The 23,711-nt window shown below is 34.6% G+C and overlaps 1 long non-coding RNA gene across 1 annotated transcript; it reads right to left on the minus strand.

Annotated features, from left to right (window-relative positions):
- Positions 1-754: 754 nt before the first annotated feature.
- Positions 755-2,772, minus strand: LOC143236643 (uncharacterized). The gene is made up of 2 exons (XR_013019639.1): positions 2,640-2,772; positions 755-1,069 (listed from the first exon to the last, which is right to left on the minus strand). It is a non-coding gene; the product is annotated as an uncharacterized LOC143236643 (long non-coding RNA).
- Positions 2,773-23,711: the final 20,939 nt, after the last annotated feature.

Genomic DNA, 23,711 nt, shown 5'->3' on the forward strand with positions numbered 1-23,711 from the left:
CTGCCTTTTGTAGTTGCTGTAAAAAAGAGAAAGGAAAACTACCGTTATTAACTAATGTGAGTCACGTAACAAGTGTTCTCAGTACAATGAATAATTCATGTAACAATACATGACTTGAAACCAAGAGTGACATGAAAGTAACCTTGATACGACTTTATTGTATTTAAAAAGCAGCCTTTAAGTATTAGTTTGGGAATGTTCAATAGGTGTGGTCTAATTTTGTCAACTATGAAATTCCTGAGCCGAAAGGCTCAAATACGTTGTTCTTTTATTACTACGTAGAAGAAAAATTGTATTTTTCGTTACAGATTATAGTTCCAAAAAATGAAATGGTAGAACAACAACTAAATTTTATTAAGTCAACTGAATAGAAATGATCTGATGTGACGTCACAAAATCTTCTAATTAAACACGCGTTTCCTCATTTTCGACAGTATCGGCCCTGGTGGAGGAATTATTCGGGTGTGGCTCAAAATGTGTTGTTTCTTTTAACTGTTTGATGTTATTAGCATCTTCTAAACCGGTTAAGTCGAGTAAAATTGAACGTGTTTCACCAATCCGAAAATTACAAAACCAGTTATCAGTTATGAAGCAAGATATTATAAGTTTCTGTCAGCAACAGAATGTTTTCAAAAGTATTTTGAATAATTTTTTTTATGTACATAAAAATAAAAATATATAGAATCACGGTAGTGAATATTTATATGGATATACAAAATTAGCACATTTTAAAAACAAAAGATGATTTCGCATATGATAACAAAAATGTTTATATACACAAATACATCTCTACTTATAGCAATAAAAACACAAAATATAACATATATATATGCATATACGTACGAGCACCTAAAATGAACGAACATATATAATGGTTCTTTCCCTATTGTCTCCATCACAGGAATCGAACACCGATATTTGGAGCTTACAATTCACATAAAGTGCAAATAATTGTTTGGTTTTGGAATTAAGCAAAAAAGCTGCATAATGGACTATCTATTCTTTGCTCACCACGGGTATCGAAACCTGGTTTCTAGCGGTGGGTGTCCGCAGGCATTCCACTGTGCTACTAGGGGCGTACAAATAATAAACACAAGAAATAAATACATTTAAAACAAACACATTGAACGCATATAAATAAAGATTTTGTACGGTTCATCTTTAAAAATTCAAACTAACCCCTATATTTCAAGTAATAGAATAGCCCTAAACATTTAAGTATACGTACGTAACGTGTTCTTAATAAGCACCTGGTGACATCACGTGAGAGTCTATTAATACATTTGAAGAACAGCTGAAAGAGACTGATTTACTCGGCTAGAAATCTTATTAATTACTTGAACAGCTGTAAAGAAAATCACTTGAAATGAACTTAACGAGTTTCAAAAAGTTACTAAAATACAAATTTAAATGGAGAAAATTAAGACACTTTCACCGGAATTCTATTAACTATTGTCAAAGGACTGACGCTCGTTTATAGATTAGTTCGTTCTATTACTCATTTAATTTCTACTAATACAACTGTATTTGGTTCTTTGAAACACAGCTTTTTGATCAAATGACAGGTGAACCTTTGCTAATGACATTATTAAGTACCAAATTACACGGCTGTGAGACGGAAGAACTTTATACGACCATAAAAATTTCTCGCCTCAACATGGAATTACTAATCTATCTAGCGATCGTGCAAAAACTGACCATTACGGAACCGAAAAAATCAGTCTAATGTTTTATCTCGTGAAGATTTTAAAACCGTAAAAAAAATATAAAAAATTACGTTTGTTTGTCGTTACGCCCAATGCTTCAAATTAGGTTGTTTCCTTTATGCTTATCCTGGGATCGAACCCTGAATTGAAGAACCATAAGCCCTCAAGCTTATCACCGCGTCAGTGGAGACAGATAAACTGGGATTTATAAGAATATTTTAAATAAATGAAAATGCTCAGTTTTTGGTTTTTGTTTATTTTTTGGAATTTCGCGCAAAGCTACACGAGAGTTATCTGCGCTAGTCATCCCTAATTTAGCAGTGTAAGACTGGAGGGAAGGCAGCTTGTCATCACCACCCACCGCCAACTCTTGGGCTACTATTTTACCAACGAATAGTGGAATTGACCGTCACATCGTAACGCCCCTACGGCTGAAAAGGAGAAAATAATGTTTGGTGTGACGGAAATTCAAGCCCGTGATCCTTGGATTACGAGTCGAGCGCCTTAACCACCTGGCCATGCCGAGCCAAATGCTCAGTTACCGTACCAGTAGTATTTTTATCATTAAATATTTAATGAATCACGTTTCATTTTATTTTAATGAACATATTGCTTTCATACAATAACTGGAATAAAAAATGATTAAGAAAAGTTATAAGCGTCGAAAGCATAACATAATTTCAAACAACAATTATTTCTTCCTCCTTGTTATTTTAATTTTTAATTACATTAGCTGTAACTGTTCACGATAAAATGTTTCAAAAATAACATTTTCGTTCACTTCTTTTATTTTTATTTGTCTTCTCATATTACAAAGGTATTTTTACCTATATTTGGATAACAAAGACGGAGGTTAAACTTTGAATATTTGACATGAAAATACTATGACTAAAGTGATTGGGAATTCAACACTTTGAAGATCATACAACTTACCATTCGAGTGATTTTATAAATTGCAAATCTGTATACACAAGTATATATATGGTTCGTGTAGAATCATGATAAACGTACGCGTCTTCCACGAACAATGTATATACGATTAATCACGATTTCTACGAACAATGTGCATTGGATATTCGTGATTTCTATGAAGAATGTACGTGGGATTAATTAAGGTTTCTGTGGAATTTTAGATAGGTTTAATCACGGTTTCTATGAACAATGTATACAGAGTTAATCATAATTTATGAAAACAATGTATGCAGGTTTAACAACTTTTTTTTTATGAACAATCTATTTAGGGTTAATCATAATTTATTTGTTTCTAATTATGTGCTGGTACAGTAGTGTGTCACTTAGGAAACATGCAAAGCAGTTAGATATTTGTTTCAAGACGAATTCCAAATTATCCGACAGTACAATACCACCAGTGAATAATTTTATGTCGAATGCAGAAGAGAACCTCGTGGAAGGGGAAAACATCAAATAGTAGTGCGTGTCTAGCAATAATTAGCTATCAAATAAAACTTCAGTTCTCAAAAACATTCTCATAGACTAGTGGAGATTATTAAGAAAAAGAACCCTTCAGCCCAGTGTGGTGAAGTTGAGAATATATTCTGGCAAATTAACAAAATCGTAACCAAGGGATTAGTAGAGAATGAGTGAACAACTAGAATTACAGCACTCCCATTGACATTTACATACATGATCAGCCACTCCTATTGACATTTACATACATGATCAGCCACTCCCATTGACATTTACATACATGATCAGCCACTTCCTTTGATATTTACATACATGATCAGCCACTCCCATTGACATTTACATACATGATCAGCCACTCCCATTGACATTTACATACATGATCAGCCACTCCCATTGACATTTACATACATGATCAGCCACTTCCTTTGATATTTACATACATGATCAGCCTAAACGTAATTTTATGGTTGGAAACTACTGTAATGAGGGGTTTGTGCACTGGTGTGAGAAGCCATGACTAAAGGACTGAGAGCGATCGCAAATGAGCGAAAATGTTTCAAATCTAGTTCTGTGAAAGTAGCACTAGTATTTAATGATGAAAAACACACTTTATTTCTCCTATATATTATAAAGGTGATGTAAACTGTTTTCTGTTTCTTTCTTCCATTTTTAAGTTTTTATAAGAGATAAGTTTATAAATGGTATTGTTTCTGGCTAGTTTAGGCCTCCGTCTCTTTCCATATTGCTAGTTTAAGTAGTGTAGAACACACGCTATTCTTGTGTCGCTGTCTGAGCTACTTTAGGCCTCAGTCTGTTTTTATATCGCTAGTTTAAGTTAGTGCAAATACACTTTCTTTTTGTATCGTTGTTTGAGCTAGGATATGCCTCAGTTTGTTTCCATGTTGCTAGTATAGGTTAGCATAGAATACTTTCAGTTTCTGTGTCGTTGTTTGAGCTAGTATACGGCTCAGTTTGTTTCTACGTTTAATTATTGTATAAACTTCCTTGTCGGTGTTCTGAGAAACGTTTCATTTCCTCTAATACAACTTCTTTGGCTAAGTAAACTAACAAAATAATTTTGCTTAAGTGGTGTCTCGTACGTATGATACTTCTCACAACTTTGTTCGTCGAAAAACAAACTCAATATTGAGAAACCGTAAGTAATTTATTAACTGTCTAAGAGTAACAGACTAACTAAATAGTGCTTTTATACTATTCAAATCTATTTCCAAACTCCCTAGAAGATGCTAGTTACTAAGTTATGACCATCACTTCTGGGCAAACAATAATGCCACGTCTAAATTTGAAATATGATATAAGAAAACAGTTTTAATCTGTGTAACCAGAGTATTCTTGATTCATTTTCAAACCTACTTTAATATTTTGACAGTAAGCGTAAAACAGATGCAATCGGTGTAGCCCTTTGCTGGTCCCACGGCTTATTCAAATAGTTCAAATGTATTAACTTAAAACCAAGAATTTTAACGTCGCTAAAATTGTGGTGTTAGGACATGTACTTGATAAGAAAGAGAACAGGTGCAGATAAAAGATGGATAATAATGCACACTGAAAGAAAATATTAATACCAAATACACAGTCAGAAAAAGAAAAGAATCAAATATGAATATCCAAAAGCTCGAAGCAGTAGAGAATTGGATAAAATATGATTTAAAAGTGCAGAAAAGAAAAAAATAGCAAAAATATAACTTCCTTTTTCAAAAAAATATTTTTGTGTGCAATCTAATAGTTTTATATAGTTACTAAACATCTGTTTACGTATAGTCTAATAGTTTTACACGGTTAACAAGTGTCTTTTATGATTTAGCATAATCACTAAATGTCCGTTTTAATGTTTTCTACAAGCTTCGCATAATCACTAAATGTCTCTTTTTAGTGTAATTTACAATTTAGCCTAATTTCTAAATGTCTATTTGTGGCGTATTTAAAGTTGTGTGGGCTCTACATTCCATGTCATTTTACATACAATAAAATCATCAATGGGCCCCCCAATAAGACCAGTAGCAGCCTTGGGGCTGAACCCCCCCCTAGTCCCCACCTAAATACGTCACTGAGTTTAGTAGTTTAGCATGATTACTAAATGTCTCGTTTTGTGTAATCTAGAAGATTAGCATAAACACTATAATCTGTTTCAGTGTAATTTTGCAGTTTAGTATAATTACCAGATGTCTGTTTTAGCGTAATCTAACAAATACGCATAATCATGAAATGCCTGTTTTCGTATAGTCTAACAATTCTGCATAATTACCAATATACAGAACCTCTATGAACCAAAAGTACGAATTCATGTTAAAACCATGTACTAGTTATGTGACACAATCACTGGAGAATAGCAACCTCAACTTTTAACTGTATGGAAGGGAGGAAGGTATTACTCTTAAATTACAGTTTTGTGTTCTTCAATTTCGAAAGACAGAATTCATTATGAATCTCTCACGCTAAGAAAGATTTGTATAGTCACGCGTTCACGTGTACCTTTCAGCAATAAATGAGTGTATCCTATTTTCTCGGGGCTATTTCCCTTTACTGTTTCAACGGAGTCTGTGTAGAAGGAATAGAAAGTCATAATTTATTGGCTGAAGTCTACTGCTACAAAATTAGATATCTAAGCAAGAAGCCTGTACTTGTAATAAAGTCAGAAAGTGTAGAAGTAACAGTGGTAATCATGCCTCAGGGGATAGAACTTTCAACAAACGTGATATGAAAGTTTATTAAACTTATCACAGTGATCCGTTCGCTATATCTCGCTCACCCTTTAGCTCAAAGCATAATCTAACGAAAGGTAGGTGGAATCAAAGAATCGAAAGAAATATTAGAATAAAATGAAAATTGCTTTACTGATACGTCTTCTTTTCACTTTTCCAAAACATCTTTATAAGAAATAGCATTATTTCGAAACTGATGATGTAATTGCTCGAGGATATTTGTATTTAATATTGTCGATAGCTTCGTATAATCAGGAAACAAGTAGCATATTATTTAAATTTTACAACGTCTGCTCTTCTACAAATATCTGATACCACAGTGAAAAATATTAATGAGTTTTTATTACACTAGTGATTGTGTTTGTGTTTTTTTCTTTTAGCAAAGCCATATCGGGCTATCTGCTGTACAGTAGTGAACAAGTTATTACTTTTATATGTATCATCAACAGAATAACGTTTTACATAGTCAAAGTAAGCGAAGTTCGACAATACGTCTCAAAATGTGTAACAACAAATTCAAGGTAACGAAGTTTGGAAATAATCGTGGATCACTGAAACATCTAAACTACGCTGTAGTTTCTAAAATTGTAAAAGAAAAAAATCGTAAACTGATTAAATGATAACAATAATTTAATGTGTAATAAAATGAATAATATTGATAACTTAAATTTATTGTAATTAAGATCGTGTAAAGTTAATTCCTGTAGTTGTTGGGCAAAAAGGTATTCGAGTTGATTTAATGGCAGAGAAAAAAGTATATTTAATTTTACCTCACTGTTTCTTCGTTGTGATTAACTAAGGTGGTGTATTTATTTGAATATTGATTGGGGGTCCAATATGTCGAGCTTCTAAACATCCATTCAAAAGCAACCATGAAATGTCGCACTAATTATTTTTTTTTTTACAAATCATTACACAATCAGGATTATAACCACATATTGTAACTCGGTTGAATGCAGGGACGTATGACTTTTGCAACCACTTATGTGGACTGTTCAATTTGCAAATTGGTAGGTTCTGATTACGTGAACCTGAATGCTGTAAACATGCAGTCGCAGAGTAATCTTGTTGCCATGATACTTCAAGATTTCCATGTAAGTTTGTATAAGTGAGGTGTTGTGAACAGTTTTCAAAATGTTAATAGAATAAAGACAATGTGCCACAAATTAGCTGCCACATGAATTTATTCCTGCACACTGCACAGTATAAAAGATGGCTATTATACTTGACAAGGTTACTAATAACTTTCATTGCATGAATTACGTTTTCAAATATTAATGAAATTAGTAATTACCATTGATAAGTTTATATCTACTGAAAAACTGTTCATGTTGCTTGATAAAAATAATTAAAACGTCTTTGCGAACGTTTGAAAATTACACATCAATACAATGTAGCACATAATTATTCATACTTTTCATTGAAGTAAGATTCATTTAGTCCTCTAGTCTACATGTTCCCAAACGTAGACCTTCTTTGTGAAGATTTGTTTATGAATTCTTTGATAACTCTTTTATATTTATCTTGTCGACCTCATCTTTGTGAGTGTGACAAATTGCCACATGGTTGAGGCGGCATTGAGACATAGTTGATCTTAACCACGTCTTCAACCGTCTTAATGCAGAAAAGCTGCGTTCACATTCGCAGATGGATACTGGACATACAAGCAAAAGTTTCATGAGAAGAAACCCTTCACTAAACGTCTGCTGGCTTGTTTCATGCATTTTACAGTAAGCATCCTTCTCACCTTTCAGAGATACTGCTTTTGTTGTTCCTTTGAACATGGGCAACTGAAACTCGAGTCGTTGTGCAGAGATTTCTGGATAGAAGTTTATAACCGAGTTGTCAATCTTGCCAGATGTGATCATGTTCTCAAGTGCCAGATATTGCCTCAAGTCATTGTTGTCTGCATTGAATCTAGTGGTCAGATGTTCTACGACTGTGTCCACAAATTCAAAATATTGGCTTCTGTAGTAATCTCTAGCTGTTGCAGAATGGTGCGCTGAGCCATCACCTGTGATCCTTCTGGGAGGTCTACGAATGCGTGGTAGTTCAATAGGCACCAGATCTAGGGAAGTTACCTTTTTCTCAGCTTCATCTAATATCTTGTTGTAATTTTCCTCTAGTTCACAATACTCGCAATTGCTTAACTGTCATTACAGGTGCTTCAATCATGCCAGATACTGTCGCTGATTTTGCTTGGAATGCACGGCTTAGTTCCTCTAATGCAGCTAATGGATGCTGAGCCATCAACAATCCTAAAACTGTCTTTCCTTTGTCAAATCTATCCAGCAGACCTCGTGCTTTCATTGCTACATCTGATTTTTCATTTGCTAATTCAGACAAAGAATCAACAATGTCACTGTAGTGATCATTAGCACATGTAATTGCAGATAGGCGGAACAACAAGCGTGTTGGACACAGTGGGCGAATGTATTTAACTGGACCATTGTGGCTGTCTGACGATACAATATTTTCAAAGATTGTCTTGTATTTGCCTGACTTCTGAAGCAAGACACCAAGTTCATGTACCCACTGGATAGAACCTCGAATGCATTCACAAGTTTAAACTGCATGTTGCATTAATAAATTAGCCTTGTGTGCTCTGCAGTGAAAAAACAAAGCGGACTGTTGCTTCTCTTTTATTTTTGCCTGGCATCCATTGTACGCACCACTCATGTTAGCGGCTCCATCATAAGTTTGTGCTCTTAATCCTGACTGGTAAATTGAGTCTAGTCATTACATCAAGTATAGTCCAGGATATTGTTTCACCAGTTGTATTGGAAACACTGTACAAACCAAGAAATGTCTCATGGACGTCAAGGTTCTCACCTACGTATCGTACACATATTGCTTCCTGTTCGGTACCTGTAACATATTGAGTACCATCAATTATTGATGCAAAGATTTTACTTTGCTGCATTTCATGTGCTATGTTTCTCAGTAGTTGATGGCTGAACATCTCCATTATTTCATTCTGAGCCTGGGGTGATGTGAATGTGGTTTTCTTTGACAAGAAGGCCGGCAACTCGGGATCTTCCTCTACCAGGAGCTTCATTAACTGCAGGAAGTTCCCCTCCGTATCAGTATGTCCATGTAATGCTAAACCTTGACGCAGTAAGAAACGTAAACTTCTGAATATTTTGGCTAGACTTCTTTTGCATTCTTCCTGCTGCTTCATTTTTCCGTCATGTAGTTGGGCAATCACTGGAGTTACATCAAGTGAACTTTCTGGAGATATAGCGAATTTGTGCTGAGAGGCGGATTGGTGTTCGTTGAATTTCTGTTTTGCCTTTTTTCAGTTGCAAAACTCGGTGGATATGAAGGTATACTCCACTGGCCTCTCAATTTCCCTGTAAAAAGGCCTCTATTTTCCGCCTTGACAAAATGAAAACATATGACTTTTTGAGTCTGATTGTCGATGTGTAGCCGTGGGAACTCTTCAAACCACTTGCCCTAAAAGTTGATATTTTGATAATTTGCTTTCTGTCGTGGTATTAGTTGTGCGTCTGGATGATATGGCTTTCCACACTATCTGTAGAGTCTCAGATTTTTCATTACTGAACAAACTTCTTCACAACTATCTGGTGGTTCATGATGTGCAATAATTGCACAAGCCTTTTCAGACTCCTCCTCTGATGAACATGGCATTTTCTCTGTATGGCAAGTTTCTATTCCTTTGCTTGAGGTTGTTGGATTATCTGCATCTGCATTGTCACTTGTAGTACTAGTAACTGACTTGCAGAACTAGTTTAATATCGGAAAGTTTCAGACGCTTGCTTGTCATAATTGAAATCTGTTTCACAGATGTCTCAACAGACTAAAATATAGTCTTTATTGAAAAACCATAACGTACAACGAACGAAGATAGAACAGAATGGAAGTAGGACTGAACTGTACAAAGTATTTAAGTCGAACGCGCGAACCTCACAGTGACTACCGAGCCGACTGACCGCCTGGGCATCGCTGGAACAATGAGTGCTAATTACAACACAAGTAACTGCAAGTTTCTCGAAAAATACTTAAACAATCACAAATATATTATATTCCTGTTAAAGCTCATCAAAAGGTAAACACGTTGTAATATAATGTCTATAAGCACGTCTATTAAATAAAAACACCTAAACAAAAACTATCAATACAATTCAAGTAGAGGCTTCAGGCCGTTGAAATCGCTCCTTTTGTGTTCTAATTATACAAGAAAATATAATATTTTTACTATCTATGATAAGAGAATATATTGTTCTTTTACCATAAAGCACCAGCACTTTATTAGAGGGCGGTGATAATCTGAAATTTTGTGGATTAATGAAGGCCACAAATACAGGTCTAATGAGCCCTGTTGTAAAATCGAGGCTCAGACTAAAGGGAGCGGAGGGGGTGATGTAAGGCGCGTTTGGATCCGAGTGGCCCGAACCTGCCGTTAACTGTACACTAAACGTGCACTATGGTCAGCAGCTTCTGCAGCTAAGTAGAGTAAGGTGTTCGACAATAAAACCGGCTAGACATGCATAAGAACAAATGGCGTAGGAAAACCGCACAATATACACATAAGATAGATGCACCTACAAGCAACAAATGGCCTGCCAGATCTAGATCACAGTTTACGCTTGGGAGTAATATTTTCGAATTTTATACTCTGTTCAATCTGTTGTGGTGAAAAATTTACTTAATTTTACATTACGTACAAGACGTAGATTCTGTGATAGTGCTTGCAAGCCTTGCTTGTATATTTAGGCCTACTGACTGATACTTAAGAACTATCGCTTAGATCGAAAAGCTTAGAAGCATACCTATATTAAAGATGTACATTTCGGTTACTGAAAAAGCCTACATCTAGGCCTAATTATGTAATTCGATTGGTAAGAACACGAGAATCACAAGAGCAAACACACAATGTGTAGGCCCGTTATGCAATAAAACAATTCAACAGACCAAACTGTAGGAGGGGATGATTATATGCACCATACCCCCACCTAAAATGAAGGGAGGAAGCTTTCTGTGAATTTACACAGTACCATAAAATATCACATTATCATTCTTGTGTCGTTACATAGACTGTACACTAATATAGTACATCATCATTCTTGTGTCGTTACGTAAACTGTACACTAATATAGTACATCATCATTCTTGTGTCGTTACGTAGACTGTACACTAATATAGTACATCATCATTCTTGTGTCGTTACGTAGACTGTACACTAATATAGTACATCATCATTCTTGTGTCGTTACGTAGACAGTATCACAAACAATTCCGTAATATTTGTATATTTTCTTTTTGTGTCTACGAAAGTTATTCTTGTGAATATTACGAGTGATATTGTGTTTTAAGTGTAAAAGTAATAGATGGGTGACGCAGGTTAATCTGCGATTTATTTATTTTTATTACTGGTGTTGTTTTAGGAGTGAAAGTAACTTGTTTGTTTACCTGTGTTTTTGTCTTAAGATATCATGTCTGATATTGTGGCAAATGTGTGGGTAATTACTGAATGACACAGCTTGGTCTTCGAGTATATTTTCTTAAGGTACGACTGGTGTGATTTTAGATATGTAGGTTATCGATAATTGACAGGTTTATCTACGAGTGTAATTTTCATTTAAATTGTAACAGGTGTAGTGTTAGATGTAAATGTAATTAATGTTTGACGCAATTTGGTCTACGAGTGTTTTTTTGTCTTCAAAATATGACTGTTTTGAAGTTAGATATGAAGGTAATTGAAGACTGGCACAGATTGGTCTACGGATATTTTTTTCTTTGTTTATAAAATATCAAGCCCAGTTTTATCTTCAATCTTTGTGTAAACGTTTAGACATAGTACTAGACCTCAAGATGTTGAATGTTTGTGATTAATATTTATGTAATAAATCCAGAGATGCCAACCATTACGATTTGAGCGTAATCATTACGAATTTGGTGTATACATTACGACTATACGCTCATACAGACAAATATTACGACTTGTTGCAACTCCCAAATTACTATATATTATATAGGCCTATACAATAAAGTGATAAATTGTTCCCCCAGGGCTTGAAAGGGGCGAAAAGAAATTTCTAGTGAGATAGAAATAAATTTTGATAATAAATAAAAGACATAGTCCAAATGGCTAATTGCGATATCATGTTTGTGCTTGAAATAATAAATATTTGTATCTCCGACGTTTACCAATAGTTGGAATGCGGTGCTTCTCCATACTATGTACGTGGGGGAATCCATAGTTACCTCATAATTGCTTGTGAGCCAATCAGCGCTCGCGTACATGGGTATTTCTCGTTTTCTAAGCGGCATAGAAACATCAATGCGATCGTTCACAAGATGGAAAAAAGAGGCCTCGTTTACTAGATTGTCTTGTTTCTGGCAAATCTAAAAGAACTAAAAGTGAGAATCAAAAATTTAGGAAAGATCATAGTGCAAAATATTTGGTCATTGCATCAAAAGTCAGTGACAGTCATGCGTTTTGTACAGTTTGTCACATCGATTTTTCTGTGGCGCACGGCGGGATAAACGATTGTTCCAGACATACAAAATCGGCATCTCACCAACAAAAGGCTGAGGCAAAGACAAAAACGATGCAGATAACGACATTTATGAGTAAGAATTCAGAATATGAAACCATAAATGCAGAAGTGATGTTCACGCAATTCGTCATTGCTCATAATTTACCCCAAGCTGTGGCCGATCATGCAGAACATCTATTCGGAAAAATGTTCCCAGATTCTGATATAGCGAAAATATATGGCTGTGCTAGAACCAAAACTACAGCCATTGTACAAATGTTTGGTTGTGAAGATGACAAAATGATTTCAAGCATACTTACTAACAGTGTTTACAGTTTAGCCACAGATAGATCCACAGACATGAATGACTCAAAACTGTATCCAGTGGTTGTACGATATCTTGACCATTTGCATGGAAAAATTGTTTGTTCTCTTTTGACAATGGTGGAATGGAAAGAAGTTTCAACAGGAGAGAATATTTTCAAGCTTTTGGACCACGAACTGACAAAGAGGAAAATTCCATGGGCAAACTGTCTTAGTTTTTCTTCAGACAATGCCTCAGTTTTGTCTGGTATAAGTAAAGGTGTGATGGGACACATCTCAAGACGACAGCCGAGCGTTTACTTTATGGGCTGTCACCTCATAAATATTGCTGCCCAGAAAGCTTCCAGAGAACTGCCCTGCTCAGTTTCTCATATATTAATAGATATCTACTATTTTCTGGACAAAAGTGCTGGCTGAAAACGGCATTTCAAAGAGTTTCAAGGATTGTATGACAAAGAAACAAGAAAAATTCTACAACTTGTTAACACAAGATGGCTATCACTTGTGGTGTGCCTCAACAGAATATTGGACATGTGGAAGCCATTGAAGAAACATTTTCACTGTGAAAAGGAAAAACTAGATTCAAAAGGATCTAAACGTGCAGCTCAGTCAGGCGGCAAGACTTTAACAGTCAAGACACCCTCCCAGCAACACAGGGACACAAGACAACAGTCTCCAAAAGCAGACAAAGAAACATTTGATATAACTCAATATATGTTTAGGCAGTCTGACCTTGAACTAAAGAAGAGACAATCAATGAAAAATGGAGAAGAAAACAATAGCTAGCAAGGAAGTAACCAAGAAAAGTTATGCGCAGAGCAAGTTAGATAAGTTAAGTTTTCTTGTACAACAAAATGAACTTCTTATTTTGTCTTTTTCTTCAGTCTGCAATTCCTCTATTTGAGCAAGCCAATTTGATATTGCAAAGAGAAGAACCTTGCATACACATTATGCATAGAACTCTGATTACACAAGTTAAAAATATACTTGTCAGATACATCAAGCCAGTGAAGGCAACATCACTGAACTTGACTACAACAATGAATCCTTACACAAATCTGATGAGGCAGTTTCTATTGGAAATGCTGCCAAGGAATACATTGTTAAATATGAAAAGGACCTGGACCTGATCAGCTTCTATACCAGTGTCAAGAAATACTATGTTGCAGCTACAAATTACATGATGAAACATTTCCCTATAAATGATGAACTTCTGATTCACGCAGAGGTTGCTGATCCAAAACTGAAAGTCAGCAAATGTTTCTTTTCTCTACGCTTCTTCACAGACAGGTATCCTGTCATTGTCAATACACATGAGCACGACACTATTGACAAGTTGGAAAGACAATATTTGAACTATCAAATTGATACTTTCTCAGAAACTTCCTTCAGTTGAATGTTGACAGGTTTTGGGTTCAGCTGTCTACAGTCAAAGAAGTGGAAATGGCAACCAGAAGTATGACATTCTGTGTAGGGTTATGCTTGGAATTCTTACAATCTTCCATTATAATGCTGACAGTGAAAGGATATTTAGTTTAGTGACTAAAAACAAAAGCAAGTTCAATTTATATGCAAAAACGGCTCGTTTGGGTTGAGAAAATATTTTACATAGAAGAGCGAACAACGTTTCGACCTTCTTCGGTCATCGTCAGGTTCACAAAGAAAGAGGTAACTGACCGGAAGCTGACCACATGTTTGAAAGGGGTTGTGTAACTGTGTGTCGAAATGTAGAGGGCGGTATTAGATGTTTGAATATATAATTTTATTTATTTTATTATATTAATATAGGTATAAAGGCGTTCCTTTATATTGGTTTATTTTGGGTTTAAGTTGTTGTATAAGTAAGGCTTCTTTAATTTTGCGTTTGTTTATGTTTGTTTCTTTATTTAGTATTTGAGTGTTTTCTATGGTTATGTTGTGTTTATTTGACTTGCAGTGTTCGAAAACGTGTGAAGGTGACTTTTTATGTTCTTTGAATCTGGTTTCCATTTTCCTACTTGTTTCTCCAATATAGAAGTCGTGGCAGTTATCACATTGTATTTTATAAATAATGTTGATGTTGTGTTTGTCAGTGTAGTTTTTACATAGTATAGACCTCAGTTTTGTGCCTGGTTTTTGAATAAATTTGGTATTAACTGGAATGTCATATTCTGTTACTAATTTTGCCAAATGTTGGTTATTTGTTTGCTGATGTCAGGAATATATGGTATACAGCAGTATATGGTTTCGTGGTTTTTTGATTCGTGAGCTGTATTTACTTTAGTTGGTGGTTGATTTTGCTTTTGTCTAGGTGTGTGCGTATAATGTTTTCTACGGTTTGTGGAGGAAACTTATTGATGTTGATGAAGTATTGTTTTATTTTGTCTAATTCATCGTTAATTTTATCTGGTGAGCATAGTTTTATGGCTGTGTTTATTTGGTTTCTTAGTATGTTGAGTTTTGTTTTGTTTCATGTGCTGAGTCCCAAGGAATGTATAGTCCAGTATGGGTGATTTTTCGGTGGATTTCTGTTTTGAATTGTGTGTCAGTTCTTGTAATTTTGAGGTTAAGAAATGATATTTGATTGCTTTCTTCCTGTTCACATGTGAAGTTAATGTTGGGATGTATAGAGTTAATGTGATTGAAAAAATTAAGTATGTGTTCTGTAGATTTGAATCCCGCAACCGTGTCATCTACATATCTGTACCAGTATAGTGGTGGATGTAATGCTGTGTTAATTGCTTGTGTTTCAACTTGTGTCATAAAAATATTGGCTAGAACTGGTGATACTGGGTTGCCCATGCTTAGGCCATTTGTTTGTATATAGTTTTGGTTGTTGAACATGAAGTTGGTCTTTATCGTGGTGAATTCTATGAGGGTTGCTAACTGGTTACTGGGAATTTCTATAGTTGGGTTAGGGTCTCGGATATAGAGTTCTAAGGCTATCTTGCAGGCTTCAGTGGTTGGAACTTCTGTAAAGAGGGATATAACATCGAAACTGGCCATTAAGGCTTTATGATTAAGTTGATTTAGATTAGACTTGAAATTAAAAGAGTCTTTGATGAATGAGCTGGCTGATGTTACATATTTAGAGAATGCCCATGCTATGTATTTACCAAGATTGTAATTAAACGATTCATATGTGGACATTATTGGTCGTGATGGACAATCTGGTTTATGAGGTTTGGGGATGCCGTATATTTGCGGTGTGCGTGAGTCGGTTTTACGTAGGTAGGAATAAAGTGTTTGTGAAATTGTGTTGGCTTTTTCATTTGTAGTAGTAATTTGTTCAGTTGCGTCTCGTGTGTCTTTGTTGGATTTGTGTGTATTGGTTTAAATTTGTTCGTGTCTGATAAGATGTTATTCATTTTTTGAATGTATTCATTCATGTTCATTATGACTATAGCGTTACCTTTATCTGCTTTTAGAATTTTTATGTTTTTGTCTTGTTTTAGGTTTTTAATGGAATTAATGTCTCTTTTTGTAAGGTTGTTTTTAGTTTTCTGTTTTGTGAAATTATGTTGATGGTTTTGTGAGAAAATTCTTTGAAAAAATCGTTTAAGATGTTGTTTTTAGGTGTTTCTGGAAAATATAAATTTGTAATTTTACCTGGGAAGTTTGGCTGTTGGATGTCAATAAAATTATCTAAGTTGTCTTCTTTCTGTTGGTTGTGTTTGGTTGTTTCCTTGTTTTTCTTTTCTGTAGAAAGTATCACAAGTCTCCTGGCTAAGTCTTCTAAACATGTTTTGATTTCTATGGTTGGAATGTACCTAGGTGCTATTGCGAAGTTGAGTCCTTTGTTAAGTAGATGTATCTCGTCTGTGTTTAATTGTCGGTCGGATCTGTTAATTATGAGGTTAGTCAACGGTTCGTTGTTTTTGTGTCTAAGATGCAAACAACAGAAAAGACACAAAAACAACGAACCGTTGACTAACCTCATAATAAAAGATAGTTAGTTATCACCATTAGATTCCATCTAGGAACATAGGGCCGCAATCGCTTGCAGTTTCTTCAACAAGTATTTAAATGAGCAGGTTGTTAGCCCACTACACCGAGCCGTCCCTAATTTAGCAGTGTAAGACTAGAGGGAAGGCAGCTAGTCATTACCACCCACAGCCAACTCTTGGGATACTCTTTTACCAACGAATAGTGGAATTGATCGTAACATTATAACGCCCCCACGGCTGGGAGGGGGAGTATGTTTGGCGCGACGCGGGCGCGAACCCGCGACCCTCGGATTACGAGTCGCACGCCTTACGCGCTAGGCCATGCCAGGCCCAAATAAAAGATAATTTCAAAAGAATTTTTTAAATTTATTTATTAAATACACAAAACACAGTCATAAATTAGCAATCTATAGCAGTAATAAATAATAATATAATAATAAACGGCTTAGAGACATTAGTCAGGCCTAGTAGCCGCAAATGATAAAGGGCTCTGTCTACAATCATTACGCTCAGTCATTTGAAATAGTTGGCATCTCTGTAAATCTCTGAAGCTTCGGTTTGAAATAAACAGAAAAAGAGCAAACAATGATTGGTCTAACGCTTTCTCGTCCTTATAGCTTATACATTTGAAAGATTCATCATGCTGGTCATATTCATCTATAAGAAAAGCTTTCATAAACTTAACATTTTCTTCTTACATCCAATAACATCGGTTTACTTGCTTCAATAATTCTCTGGAAGTGTTCATCATTCTGATTCGTTCTCATACAGATATTTTAGTGGATTAAATCGATTCCTAAAGAAAAACAACAGTCGTATATTTTGTGGGCTACACTAATGCTGTTTCTTGAGAGGTTTAGGTTGAGTATATTTCATCGTAACTTCATAAATATATATTTTTTAAATCTTTGTAGATTAAATGGAGTGACAGGACGGATTAAAGTGTTTTCCGCTTTAAAAATAACTGAAAGAGGGAGTTGAAAACACCTTTTTAATGTTCATACTCGCTATACTTATGTTATTGGATGTATATCATTTAATGTTTGATAAAGTCCTTTCATGTTTCGAGTGTAGAGAAAGCGAGTTTCTAAAACAATTTAGTAAAAATCGTGACTTCCTTTCGCTTAAGTGCATACCATTTGGGTCTCTAGAAAACGGTAAAGTACCCTAATCTTTTCTACTCTTTACGGGGTGGCGTTCCCTTTGTTCAGATGTTTATTTGTTGTTGTTTTTTGTAGCCCATACAGTATACTGTGAATCAAAACGCATTACGTTAGTTCTTCTCTTAGTAACGTGATAAAGAAGGAAGTACTCGAATTGTTCAGCCACTTGGTAAAGAATGAGGTTGTCAGGACAACAAAGATGGGCATATTTTGTTGCTCATGAAACGTTTAATAAAACAGACATTGCTTTGAATAGTTGAACCGATTTGATGTGGTTTCCTTTGTAACAACAACCAATCAGTAAAGTTGAATTATTTTCATCATTAAGTTTAATTATAATAATATAAATGATACGGCACGAAACTGTCAATTTTATACAGTAAAAAGTGAAATCAATAATTAGAGCACAAAAAGGAACAGATGTGTATACATCGATTTTTTTCTACTTGTGTTTCTTACAGAAACAAATACTTCGCTCTAACATATTGTTTAAAAACAGTGTGGTCTTTCGTAAAATTTGTTATTTGTTTACTGCTAGGGCATTTGTTTGTTTGTTTCTAAGTGCAAAGTTACACAGTGAGGTTATCTGTTCCCTGCTTACCACGGGTATTGAAACCAAATTATTAGCATTGTAAGCCTACAAATTTATTTCTAAACCACTAGAGGACCAAAGCATTCAGTGATTTTGTGTGATTTGGCCTCAGATAAACGAACTGACCACTTGCAAATAAATTCCATTTAGCAAACACAACGGAAAACGATAAATCTAGTCATGTTTTCGATAGTTGATGCTCATTGGCTCAACGGTAAGTCTAAAAACCGAGTTTCCACACCGTAGTGGACTCAGCACAAATATTTATTTGTGTAGCTTTGTGTTTTAACAACAAACAAACAAAAACGCATATCGATAAAACAATGTAACACAAATTTTGTTTCTGGATAGTATGTGTTATTTCTTAATTGCTTATGTTGTAAAAGTACAAAAAATGGCCATTATTCCCTTCAAACTTTGTTTTGTGACCTGGATAATGAAATTTAGAAATTTAACCTATTTCCCATGTAAAAACGGGCACATTTGCACACTTCCGTTCACATAAGGTCTGAATGAAACAACATATGAATCAAGATTTATATGTATTTATACCAATGTTATACAAAAATGTTTAGAAGTGAGTAGTTTTTCGAGATTTGCGACTGTAATGTAAATCACTTTCACGTATCAGCCCCTAAATATTGTCTCCCATCGTGTTTTCGTTATACGCTTCCAGGTCACAAAAGAAAGGTTTGAAGATAAAAATAGGTTTTTTTCCATTTACTTTAGGCATAAGCAATTGCGAAATAATATCTTCTCTCCAGAAACAACAAAAATTTTGTTACATAGTGTAATTTTATAAAAAAAAGTCTTAGATTTTAATTGAGTAATGCCTTTTTTAATTGAAAATATTTTTCTTTAACGATCCCATTAGTTTTGGTACAAATAATTTAACTGAATTTATTTCTACTTGAGTGACATAATTTTCTTGGTCAGTATTTTTATTCTTTGTTTTCAGTTTGTAATATACACTTTTGTTGGTCGACATATTTATCCAGTTTTAATTCGTTTGTGATGCATTTTCTCATTTGTCTGTAGTTTATCCTGAGATAAACAGCTTGTGTGTGATATACATTCTCGGTGCCAATATTGTGATGTAACAGCAAGATAAATTGGTACATTAGCCATTAAAAGAAGCTCAGTCGTTTCAGCAGTTTGGTTAGACAACAAAACAAATCTCGTTCATATGTACCAAGCAACGAACCCATTGATGTTTCTTGGACCTCATTGTATATCATCTTACGTGATCAGATATGATAAATCTCTTTAGCTTCTAATATAACATCGATACAGAATTCGTTTAAAAGCACACTGAAAGAGAACAGCAGACTGAAACTAGGGAATTGATGAATGACCAGCGTTTCGGGATTAGCACACATTTAGGCAGTTTATAAGAATTAGACACATATGTTAATGCATTTGCGTGGTGCTACTGATGCAAGTTGTGGTGGAGACATAATTAGCGATGTCCTGAGTTTTTGACATTATAATATCACTAGAATGAATTCTGATTGGATAAATTTGTCACAGTTTCCAAGAAATTGTTAAAGTTGTAGAGCCAGAGGACGTGTCATTTCGAACAATGGAGTCGTCATTGTTTCGCATAAAGGCAGAAACACTCGCATAGCACAACGTTTAGGAGAGCAATCGCTCCTAAATCACGCTCCAAGTCATTCCAGAACAATGAAATCATCCAAAAAATGCTCGTTTGTTTGTGTGAGAATTTTGCACAAAGCTACACAAGGACTATTTGGGCTATCCGCCCATAATTTTGCAGTGTAAGACTAGAGGGAAGACAGCTAGTCATCACTGCCCACGGCCAAATCTTGGACTATTCTCTTTTTACCAACGAATAGTCGGATTGGCCGTAACATTATAACGCCCTCATGGCTGAAAGAGCAAACATGTTTGGTGTAACGGAGGATTTGAACCCGCAACCCTCAGATTACGAGCCGAGCGCCATAACCACGTGGTTATGCCGGCCCTCCTAAAAGTGAATACCGTGATTATGATGGGGACTCTCCAAAGCGAAAACCATTACAATGAAATTAGACAGAATCATAAACAAGGTTTGAAGTTGACGAAAGCTCAGAAGCTTCCAGCGACACCTCAAATCAAACAGTTACATTAATTCGCTTAAAATACGGTATTAGAAACCAATGCTTACTGTGAAAGTTAGTCATTATGTTTAGATAAAGTTGACCACTTTGTCGTAGGACGCTTGTTAGGACGAAAATTGTGGTTTTAAACGTAATTATGGTAACCAGCATGACAACGTAGAAAGTCATTCCAAATGTAGCACAAAGTCATGAACATAACTTTATAAAGTAAGACTAACCTTCATCAAATACATGTTTATTATTCAGCCAATAATTTTCTTCTTCGCGATGCTTTTTTTTAAATATAACTTATTGTTTCAGTTCGTTGCGTTTTATTTCCAAAAGAGTACATTAAAACATTAATTCCATTAATGACAGAATTTATCTCGTCCTTTTTTTAACGCTGAATGATTTTTATCACAAATACTGTTGTTCCTTCGCGTGTTTTTTTTCTTATAACAAAGCCACATTGGGCTATCTGCTGGGTCCATCGAGGAGAATCGAACCCTTGATTTTAGCGTTGTAAATCCGCAGACTTGCTGCTGTACTAAAATAATCATGTTAAGTTTTGCTTGTTTGGTATTCAGTTTTTCAAGACAATTCAATAGCATCATTATTATTCTTTTGAGTATCTTTACGTGTTTTTCTGTTTTGTACATCGCGCGATACTAGTCTATATGTAGATCCAATATATGTACAAGATTCCGTACATAATACGTATATTAAATTTGAGTAAGTAGCTTATATTCAAAATACAAAAAAGGAGTTGTCATTGCTCTAGTGAACTGTTTTATTTCTTCGTATTTTTCATTTTATTTTGTGAATGATGTGTGAGTAACATGAAGAGCAGAAAAATATTTCCAGAAGTACACAAACATCCAATCGTAGACTTTCAAATCAAAATCTCGTTGTTATGAAAGAATAGGAATAGTTCAAATCAAAATCTGGTTGTTATTAAAGAATACGAATAGTTCAAATCAAAATCTGGTTGTTACGGAAGGATAAAAATACGTTCCAATCAAAATCTGGTTGTTACGGAAGGATAGGAATGAGCATCATATATAAACAAAGAGGGGAGGAAGATTTACTATTTACGGAATAACCCTATTAGCCTAAATTCATACTGTTTCTTTTTCTCTTTTTTTGTATACACGACATAACAAATAATACTATTTCAGACACACAGACAGTGTTTGGAAGCTCTTTTTCACGTTTTATGTTTTTCTATATCTCAAGAACTGGGTCAGTCCTCAAAATTGCATGATCTTCCCGTTTTGCGACGCACTTGGAATACAATTAACCGCTTTTTCTCGTCTAGTGGCCTTCTTAAAATACGACTGAATATTCAAAACTAAGAGTAAAGGAGTGGGACGCTACTTGATGCAAGTTATTTCAAGTGTACTAAATGTTACACTGTTAGCATTACTCGTTAGTTTATGTTGTTTACACAGCTCCAAACGGAACCGGATTCAGCTAAGAGTTTCATTTGTTTGTTTCTTTCAGAAATGCATGAGTAAATAATGATTTTCTCCCAACAAAATACGTTTTAAGTACATCCAAGTATCCTCTGAAGGCACTTGATGTGAAAAACACCAAATGAAAGAAAAATCCAAATTCAAGAACCTAATGAAAAATTACTGTTAAAAAATGAACTCATTACAAATAGATTAATAAACTCGTTAAAAACAGATTAATAAAAGAGTTTGGTCTTTACTTATTGTTTCAATAATCTTAATTCTTATGTGTTTATGCTTGAAAAATAATTATTATATAAGTTGATCTTGTTTCTCTACGTTCAGTGTTATATTCTAATCACAAAGAATTGTTTGTTCTATTTTTAAAATTCTTGAGGCTAAGCTATGCATAGTCGTACCTAATTTTCAACTGACAGACTAAAGGGAGAGCATCTACCCTTAACTATTTAGCTATTCTTGTGTTATTGAAAACTAGGTGTTACCTTTATTCTTATGGCCCACCCATGGCCCCAAACTATAGGAAGGACACCTTTCTATTTTGCATACAAAGCCATCGTCAATCTTAACGGAAATGAATCCGAATTACTCACTCCACAGACTGGTAATGTTTTATCAAACGTATCTGAAACAAATAATTTAAACTTTTAAAGATATATTCTTGAAGCCCTTAAACACGCAAACACACATACAAATTCTCTCCTGTAAGTATTTGGACGAGATGTAACGTGTGATAAACATGTTATATTAGTTTTTACATCAACAACATTATCATGTACCTGTGTGTTTTACATCAGTTCTGTTCCAGTAAAGATAAATATTTCACTTAATAAGCACTTGCTTCAAATTTCATCCATTTCTTCAAAAGAAATTAATAGAGACAGTAAGAACACGAACATATTGATAAGTTGTTTTTATCATTGTTGTTTTTTTTTAATCTACAATAATAATTAGAGTAATAAAATGTATGCACTAGATGTTAAAGGTTTGTTGATAAGATGTAATATTCTTGTGTTTTGTCTGTGGTAGTAACTACAACAATAATTTTTGTTTTGTACAGAATGAATATTCATTGTTTAGATTTTTTGTTTTTCTTGTATTTTTTATTAATGACAATAAGTACAATAATAAAATTAATTGTTATTGTAAACTCAAATCTTCTAACACTCTTACCTTGTTAGCATCTAAACAAATTTCACGTTTACGAACATAGAAGATCGTACAATTTTGAGAAATACTGAAATATGTAACAAAACGTCCAGAAAAAAACTGATACCAACAACTGCTTAAAAACACATGCACTTAAACGTGAAATTTGTTTAGATGCTAACAAGGTAAGAGTGTTAGAAGACTTGAGTTTACAATAAAAATTAATTTTATTATTGTACTTATCATAAATAAAAAAGAAAAAACATTACCAAGTCACTAAACTAGAAAACCAAAGTCTGTGGGGTGAGTAATTCGGATTCATTTCCGTAAAGATTGACGATGGCTTTGTATGCAAAATAGAAAGATGTCTTTCCCACAGTTTGGAGCCATGGGTGGGCCATAAGAATAAAAATAACATCCTAGTTTTCAACAACATAAGAGTAGCTAAATAGTTAAAGGCAGATGGTCTCCCTTTAGTCTGTCAGCTAAAAATTAGAGACGGCTATGCGTAGCTTTGTCTCAAAATGTGTAAAAATATAACAAGTAACTCTTTGTGATTAGAATATAACACTGAATGTAGAAAAACAAGATCAACTTATATAACAATTATTTTTCAAGCATAAACA

The sequence above is a fragment of the Tachypleus tridentatus genome, chromosome 13, assembly GCF_004210375.1.
Source record: "Tachypleus tridentatus isolate NWPU-2018 chromosome 13, ASM421037v1, whole genome shotgun sequence".
Classification (NCBI taxonomy): domain Eukaryota; kingdom Metazoa; phylum Arthropoda; class Merostomata; order Xiphosura; family Limulidae; genus Tachypleus; species Tachypleus tridentatus.